The following is a 9,839-nucleotide window of genomic DNA, read 5'->3' as shown; positions in this document are numbered from 1 at the left end:
GTTGTTGTTGTTGACAGTGTTTGGATATTAATTTCAATGGATATCTGGTATTTACAACACTAATGTGTTAAATATTAGATTCGTTTATAGCGTTTTGGTATCTGTGTTTTCGTTTTCTATCTGTATTGATGCACATTGGCTTGGGTAGTTTTGGACACGCTTTTTGTTTTTTATTCATTCTGGAGTAGGTAAGGTTCTGCTAACCTGCAGACCGGTTTAAACCACCAACGAGTATGTTTAAATATGATTCAACTTAATATCATGATTGAAAATTAGCATTAATAGCATTAATCCTTGCTCAGATAACATTAATATCATTCAGTTAAAAAAGCAAAATCCACCAAAGAAGCGCGCGCTTTATTTATACATAACCCACCACATCTGGTGAAATTGTAGTGTTGCCTGCACGCAAACTTCAAACCATGCAAAGGGATTGTTTTACGTCATACCTTAAAGCTTGTTTAATCTTGCGGACATATGTAGGTCATCTGAAACGGAGATTTTTTTATTAAAGTGCTTTTAAGATTTAATTGTATTTGGTTGTAAAAATTTTGTATATTTGAAACAATTGTACTTAGTTGAAACAATGTGACTGTATTATGGATATTCGCAACAGCTGGAAATAAACAACCAAGCTTTGCCATTCGGCCTTTTATAAACTTATTTCAGCACCTGTCTGCATAGTTAGACAATGATTTGAATGTAACAACTTTATGATGCTATGCCTCTAACGTCTTCAAATGAATTATCTTGTTCATATTTGTTTTGGTTTTATTTTATTGTGCCTCAGAAAATTACGGTTCTGTTGATCTGGTTAGTATAAAATTTCAATTGTGAGGTACTGTAATACTGTTTTGTATTAACACGAAAATATTTAATGAGTAAATTGTTTGCCATTTGATCACATGCTATACATATGTTACATAGCGGAAACTTCTACAAATAGTTTGCCAGCGGGTCACTTGCTATAAGTAAGAACACTCTTGTACACTCCGGCCAGCGGGTCACTTGCTATAAGTAACAACACTCTTGTACACTCCGGCCAGCGGGTCACTTGCTATAAGTAAGAACACTCTTGTACACTCCGGTTTATTTTTTTGCTTAGTGGTCCCTTGCTGTTATCGTTGTGTACGCCCGTGCAAATCGTATGACAATTGGTCAATCGCTATAAATTATGAAGCTAATGCTGGAAATAACAAGTCTCTTTTGCTTGTGAAACATTTGTATTGTTAAATTATCTATAATAAAACACAAAGATAAGTTTGATTAAATACCGGCAAACAATCGTTTAACATATTTTTATGGAATGATATTTAAGCAGAAATTACGTCATTCATTGTGAATATATACATTAAAACTGATGTTTATTCTAATAAGCTTAGAGGCCCAGTCTCACTATGATGCCGGCGGAGTCCCGGTGCGTGATCCGGCATCTACCGGGATGAACCGGGGCTCTACCGGGATGGACCGGGGCTCCACCGGGATGACCCGGGGACGACCGGGGACAACCGGGGCTCCACCGGGAAAGTATTAAAATGTTTAATACTTGACAGGTTTCAACCGGGGCGGCACCGGGAAATAGTGTTACCGCGTTAAAAAAAATCTACGAATCATCCCGGTTCTGGCCGGTCGACCGGATGGACCGGGGCCCTACCGGCAATAGTGAGACTTGGGCTTAAGGGAAGTTCCAATATGCTTTTTGTCTGTTTGTGTAAACTTGTTGATTGTTACAACATGCTTGGTGACTGTCCAGTGTTTGTTTGTTCATTATTTCTGATTCATGATTGAATAATACATAATTTCACTGGTACAAATGTATACTTTATAAATCTAATAAACGTGATTAAACTGCCCCATTCATGATGAAACCAGTCATAATCGGTTTTGCACTTAGCGTCAGTAACAAAGACAGTAAGCAACATGCAGAAGGCAAAATTTTACCAAGCCGAATGCAAGTTACTAAATTATGACAGCAGGTGGCGCACGCTTATTTTCCGTACGTTGAATAAATTACTTTTTGGGAAAAAAGAAAACATCCGAACCATTTTGACTACTAGACTGAATAATCTAAATTAGTTCCGTTCGTTTTACTATCTTCATTAAACTAAATAACGATTATTTTTGCCATAAAGACCAGTAGGCCTACTGGGTACACATGAAATTGACTGCCGTGAATGTTTATAATATTGGTAAGTTGCTGTTGGTACTCCAGAAAATATACATGTATTGTATTCAGGACACTAAGTTCTCCGACCTCCATTCAGATTTCTGTAGTCTGTACAGGCTATAATTACAATGCATAAACATGTATACACATATTTATCATTTTATGTCTATATAATCTTGTGGTAAAAAGTGAAACCTGTAAATTACAAGTACTCGTATCTATTAAAACGTTTGTACCTCTCGTTGAGAAAAAAATAGTCTTCTAATATTAAAATATCATAGAACACAATTTTCAATCATTTTTGAAAAAAAAAGTAATATAAATAGGTCCTGTAGGGATGGTCTCGAGGTACTCGTCGCGCGGGCCGGGCACCGAGCTAGCGAGGCCTGAACGCGGGGCTGATTATCGGGGAGCGCGGTAAACGGCCGCTGTAGCCTACACTCTCTTTTGGTGAAGTGGTCTTGCGAGCCTAGTCGGGCTACCTAGCTCGCCAGGCCTGATCGCCGGGCTGTCTCGCTCGGGTTCCATGGGACCGTTTGTTTCGGCCTCGGACCGCGGCCGGATGGCATCGCCTCAGCGGTGGCTTCCAAAGATCCCCGTTTGGGACGGTACCGATGGAGACGAAAGCATTCCTTTATATATGGGAGAAACAAATGTTAGTTGTTTTCCCGCGTCGTGCCTAGTCGTCCGGTCAGTAGCTGATCGTTGCGGACCAGTGTGCGAGAGCAGGGATATCGCGCGCGTGTACAGCGCGAGCCAGACCAGGGCACTCCCAGCGGGGGCGATCAGCCTGAGGTACCACTTGGCAAACGGAAGATGGCCGGCGCTGAAGCGGCTCGCAGAAGTCCCGGTCATATATACCAGCGGGAATAAACCGCAGGCTTGCCCTCGGTTGTGCGAACGGGACTAGAACTAATTGGTCCCGAAACACTCAGTCGGCCACAGATGACGTGCCTTTGATATGGAGAGCCCTGACGCGTTCTTCCAGCTCGGCACGGTCTGTTGATCGAAGATGGGCGGCGACCAGTCGAACGTACAAGGGAGCTCGCGCAACGGTTGCGGAGAATCGACCACCTGTCAAAGAGCGCAGCTTCCAAACGGGTGGGTAAGTCGGTCGGAGTCACGTTAGAACACACAGTCGCTTCATCGGCGACAATACATATTCATTTTTAAGTTTCATTATATTCCATGTAATCCATCGAGAAACAGCTTCCTTCGACGGAAAGAGCGTGGTGGTAGCGGTCAGGCTCACGTGCGATCTCACAGTCGCATCACGTGCGACTCGCAGAAGAGAATAATACAATATATTTTTAAATTTCATTCTATCCCATGCAATTCATCGAGACACAGCTCCCGGCAAACACGTACAGATGGACGGACGGCGGACGGATTGATAACACCAAAACAAAACTGTCCGCCTTCGAACGGAAAATAATGTTAAAATACATATGTAGATACATGTAGATGGAAACAAATAATTATAAGTCATACCTAAAAGTTAAATAATACTCAGAACATAATAAGTTATAAAATACATATCCAGACGATAGTGCTGAAATGTTTCCCTACTTAAGTAGAAAAATCTACTATACTTTTCAAAATAAGGTCTTACTAATGTTGTCTAAAGGGGGGCAACCTCCGCCATAACATAACATTTCCGTGTTACGCCTTACATTTCCGTAGTCGTCCGTAGCATTTCGAAACGACTGACAACTGATATCATTGTATCATGCGTGATTGTATGTTGCGTTGTGCTTGGATGAAACTCACATCTTTCCATCGCGTTAAACCAACATACACACTTATTATGCACTTTACGAACAAGAAAGTTACATCTGTACGCATAAATGATACCATTAAGCCGAATGTAAAAAGACATTCGTCATCAGGCACGATTTAAGTGTCATCAAGCATGAAAAGATGTATACATACATATATTTTGTAGTTTAATGTTTCCATTGCCATTCTTTCAGATTCATTTACAAAATTCAAACCACTAACTGCTTGCTTTAAAGCGAATACACACGAGTATAATGTGAACATTTCATTTTAGCAATCATAAACAAACACATCAATATGGACCACGATATGGGGACAAAAGCAGGTAAATTTGTGGTATCATAAAGTATTGTTTGCACTTTTATGAACGATTAACTTCAATCATGTGAGCGCTTTGTGAAAAGGGGGCTTAATTTATGTCCGTAAAGTGTCGTCACAGATTAGACAGTGCAGTCCGCAAAGGCTTATCAGGGACGACACTTTGCGCCTAAACTTGATTTATGCTAAGAAGAGACAATCTTAAATAGAAAAATAAAAGTACTCATCTATTCAATAATGGGAGAACACTATTGGGAACTACGTTAAATATAGCGTATAATACCGCACAAACATGTGACAGACACGGTTTGGCCACGAATTATTATGTAGATATTAAGAGTCGCGTTCTGAGAAATGGGCACAATGGATGGGCGTAAAGTGTCGTCCCAGATTATGCGGACTGCACAGGCTAATCACGGATGACACTGTCCGTCTAAATTGGATTTTTGCTATGAGACTTCATTTAAACGAAAAATGTCATAAAAGCGGAAAGTGTCGTCCCTGATTAGCCTATGCGGATTGCACAGGCTAGTCTAGGACGACACTTTACGTACATGCATTATTCCCAGTGATCTCAGAACACGACTAATATAATTAAATGCTTAAATCACAATCATCTTAAAAGACACACATAAAAACGGTACTTGAAAATCACAAAGAAAATTTAATTGTATATGTATAAAACTTTTCAACCGATGTGATGTTTACAGTTCATTTCCACGTCTTTCTAAGATAAGTTAGAAATCTGCACAAATTGTTAATGAATAAATTTCCGTTCATTGAATAATCAAACACGGATTACAAATTGTTGTTTGCATCTGTCATACAATATGTTTACCTTTCACCTATTGATCTCCCGATGCTTTAAGTGTCGAACAAGCCGTATAATTTGATATGTTTAGCCTTTTCTAATGTCAATGAGATAAACGTTGTTTCTGATGTAAATATAATTTTCTATTTGGGCTATGCAGAACTAGCATTTATTTATTCGGGCCTTATACTGATAAATTGCTTAAACAAGTTATTGGCAGTTGAGAAAGGTTAATAAAGGTAAAACCTATGTTTGACAGCTATTCCGAAAAGATGCAAATGTCACATCTTTACCACAGCACTTCTGTCTCTGTTTCTTTGCAACCATTCGTCAAACAACGGAAGCGTTTGCTTTTTTCCTTATTGTGAGAAAATGCAATCTAAATGAAATCCTCCATAGCCTGATAACGACAACTAATGGTGCGAACGTTAGGATTTGATTGTTGTAAAATGAGATTGTTGAACCATTATGACGTTTGGTGTTATTTCAATAGCTAACAACTGTCGCAATCGATGCTCATGTGTAGAGAACAACAGTGTTTACAAAACAAGCCTCTGTAACAATGGCAATAATAATGGGACCAGACTTGCAAAACTATTATTAAGTCTTATAATACTACAAGTGTAATAAATTGAGTCGCGTTCTGAGAAAACTGGGCATAATTTATGTGCGTAAAGTGTCGTCCCAGATTAGCCTGTGCAGTCTGCACAGGCTAGTCAGGGACGACACTTTCCGCCTTAACAAGATTATCGGTAAGAAGGGACTTCCTTTAAACGAAAAATACCATAAAGGCGGAAAGTGTCGTCCCTGATTAGCCTGTGCGGACTGCACAGGCTAATATGGGACGACACTTTACGCACATGTATTATGCCCAGTTTTCTCAGAACGCGACACAATTAAAGGGAGGTTGATGAGGCCTTGGTGTATCGGCAGTGTAAGTCGTATTAAGCGATTAATTGCAAAACTTAAAAACAGACATGTTATTAAACAGTAAGATCATTATTGTACAGCATACCACACACTGTGCAAATAATTATATAATAAAGCTTCATATTCTTTATCAGTAAAAAAGCTTCCCTTGAAAAACAGAGGGATGAACTTAAAAATGACCTGACCTACCTACAGTCGCAGTTTATGCGTAATAATCTCGTATTTACAAATATTCCTGAGGCCCCGACTGAAAATCCAGACACCACTGAAAATAAGCTACGAGATTTCATGGTCGACAAAATGAAAATTACACAAGAAATAGTTAGCCAAATGTCTTTTGAGCGAGTGCACCGTATGGGTTCCAAAGTTGACGGGAAAAATCGTAACATTGTCGCGAAATTTACTTTGTATAAGGAAAAGGAACTCGTTCGTAAACAGTGGAAAACTCTGAATGGCACACCATACTTTGTGAACGTGCAATTTCCTAGGGAAATTGTCGACAAACGGAGGCAGCTCTTGCCGAAAATGAAAGAGGCCCGGCGCGATGGCAAGACGTCCTGGATATCGTACGACACTCTCTATATCAACGGCAAACCTGTGCGAGACTAGGAATTCACCGGGGATGACCTGAAGATACTAGCATGGAACGTTAATGGTTTAACTCGAAATAAACGAGACAATACTGACTTTGTAAATATTTTATCAAACCACGACATTATTTTTCTTTACGAAACATGGGCTTATAGTGACAGTAATATTAAACTTTCCGGCTATACCGTGCATAATTTATATAGAAAATTCCAGCATCGGAGATCAAGACGAGCCAGTGGGGGAGTTTCTCTGTATTATAGAGACGCACTTTCCAATGGTATTTCAATTATTAAAAATAGACATGATACTCTAATATGGATTAAATTAGACAAAGTGTTTTTCAATTTAGACAATGATATCTATATATGCGGTGTTTATCTGTGGGACGATGATTCCCCAGCATACAATACAGTTAGTATAGACTTGTTTGAATGCCTGGAATATGACATTACATACTATGAAAGTAAAGGTTCTGTCTATCTGATAGGCGACTTTAACAGTAGAATAGGTGATAAACAAGATTTTGTTGTATTTGATATTGTAAACCATTGTTTTGATGAATTTGATATTGTTCCCGATTATAATATGGAAAGGGCTTCAATGGATAAAAAAAATTAACACTTTTGGAACAAAACTGCTTGATCTTTGTAGGTCAAACAATTTGCGAGTAGCTAACGGTAGATTACTTAATGATTTTAATATTGGATCGTTTACTGATGTCGCCCAGCACGGAGCGTCTGTCATTGATTACCTACTCATAAAAGACACGAACTTCTTAAGTATACGTGATTTTTTTTAAATACATTCTGTAAATGAATGAAGCGATCATACCCCGATTAGTTTCTCTCTTCTTTGTTATAATATTACACCTGTAGTGAATGAAAGCTCCCATGTTAGATATAATTGGAACAGTGATTATGTCAATACATTTCGAACCAGTCTGATCGCCAAATTGCCAGATTTTAATAGGATTACAGGGAATATTGATAGCACTAGTCGGTCGTCTATAAATGATGCACTGAATAGTTTTACCTTTATAATCCGGGGAATAGCGGATCCGTTATTTTCTAAAACAGTATATCACAAAATGACAATACGTCATTCTCCGACACATCTCATGTGAAAGATGCAGACTGGTTCGACAATGAATGTAAAAATTTATGAATAATATATTTAGATTCCCTGTATGCTTAATATACATGTAAAACGAAAGTTAGTAGAGATGATTTTTGTAAATGTAAAACAGAATACAAATTATTAGTACAAAAAAGAAGAATTCTTACTTAAAAAAGAAATGCTCTGAAATGGAAAAACTTAGGTTATGTAAACCGAAACAATTTTGGAGTTATTTTAAAAAGAATAAGAAATCTGTTGGAAATGATGTTTCTGTAGATGACTTTTGTAAATACTTCTCATCATTATGTTACGATGTATTTGTATGTAATAATGCAGAAGCAAATGTGTGTTGCCAAGAAAATAATTTTGATAATGATGATTGCCCCTTTGATGAGTTAAATATTCCTATTACTGCTGATGAAGTTTTATGTGCTGTTAAATCTCTCAAAAAAGGCAAAGCTGTATGGCCATACTTCCTTTAAGATGATTATTTTACTGAAAGTATAGTCATCTTGTGTGCTCACCTGTGTGATTTATTTAATGCCATATTAGAGTCTGGTTTCTTTCCCGACAAATGAATTGAAGGAGTTATCGTTCCTGTGCATAAGAAAGGCGATACAAAAAATGCACAGAACTACAGGGGAATAACACTAGTAAGTTGTTTTTCTAAACTTTTCACAACTATTTTAAATAAAAGAATTGAAACGTTTTGTGAAAATAATAATGTATTATCTGAATCCCCAATTCGGTTTTAGAAAAGGAAATCAACTGTTGATGCGATATTTATTCTCCACTCAGTAAAACAACACTATATAAATATTAACAAGCGTCTGTATGTTGGTTTTATTGATTTAAAATCGTGTTTCGATAGTATTAACAGAAATTGCCTTTGGCTTAAATTATACAAATGTGGTATTCAAGGTAAATTATTACGTATTGTAAAGGATATGTATGAAAAGGTTAAGTCTTGCGTTCGCAGTTGTAATACGTATTCAGACTTTTTCAGCTACGCTGTTGGACTACGTCAAGGGGAGGTAATTTCGCCTCTGCTTTTTTCTTTATTCGTGGAAGACCTAGAACTACATTTACAAAGTAATTTAGATTCATGTTTATATTTTGAGGATATGTTGTTAATATTATTGTTATTTACTGATGATACGGCAATTTTGGGTAAAACACCAGAAGACTTACAAAATAGCTTAGATAGTTTATATGATTATTGTAACTGTTGGGGTCTTGAGCTAAACACTAAAAAACCAAGGTTATGGTTTTTAGAAAGGTAGAGGCAGAGTACTTCCAAAAGAAAAGTGGAGTTACCATGGGAACTTGTTAGAAACTGTAAATAACTTCAACTATCTCGGTACAATTTTTAATTACACTGGCAATTTCGCTATGAATCAAGAGCATTTAATTGGTAAACCATTAAAAGCATTAAAATTACTTATGTATAATTGTAGAAAATATGATATTAAACCCAAATTACAATGCCAGCTCTTTGATTCCTTTATAGGTTCAATATTGAATTATTCTGCTGAGGTATGGGGCGCAACTTAATCTAACGAAATAGAGCGTATACACCTCAAATTTTGTAAAAGTGTTTTAAAGATCAGAATGAGTACTTGTAACGCTGGTGTATATGGTGACTTAGGAAGGTACCCGTTATATATTACTCGATATATTAGGATAATAAAGTATTGGTGTAAATTGTTAAATACTGATAATATTATTATGAAAACGATTTATCGACAAAGTATATCTGATTGTTCAAAAGGTTATAATAATTGGGTATCAAATGTTAAACAATTGTTAGAAACATATGGCTTTGCTGATTGCTTTATAAATGGTGATAATCTTGATTGTAAAACATTTCCACATATATTTAAACAAAGATTGATTGATACTTATAAACAAGACTGGCATAGCTCTGTTGAAAATAGTAGTGTATTAGATTTGTTTCAAAATTGCAAAGATTCTCTGTCATATGAACTATATCTAGATGTATTGCCAAGTAGTTTAAGGTTCTTTGTCACTAGAATAAGATTATCTGCACATTCTTTAAGAGTTCAAACTGGTAGATTCGGTAGAATAAAAATACCAAGAAATGAGCGATACTGTCAATGTTGTAAT

This window comes from Dreissena polymorpha, chromosome 1, assembly GCF_020536995.1.
Source record: "Dreissena polymorpha isolate Duluth1 chromosome 1, UMN_Dpol_1.0, whole genome shotgun sequence".
Lineage (NCBI taxonomy): Eukaryota > Metazoa > Mollusca > Bivalvia > Myida > Dreissenidae > Dreissena > Dreissena polymorpha.
This window is presented reverse-complemented; position numbering follows the sequence as displayed.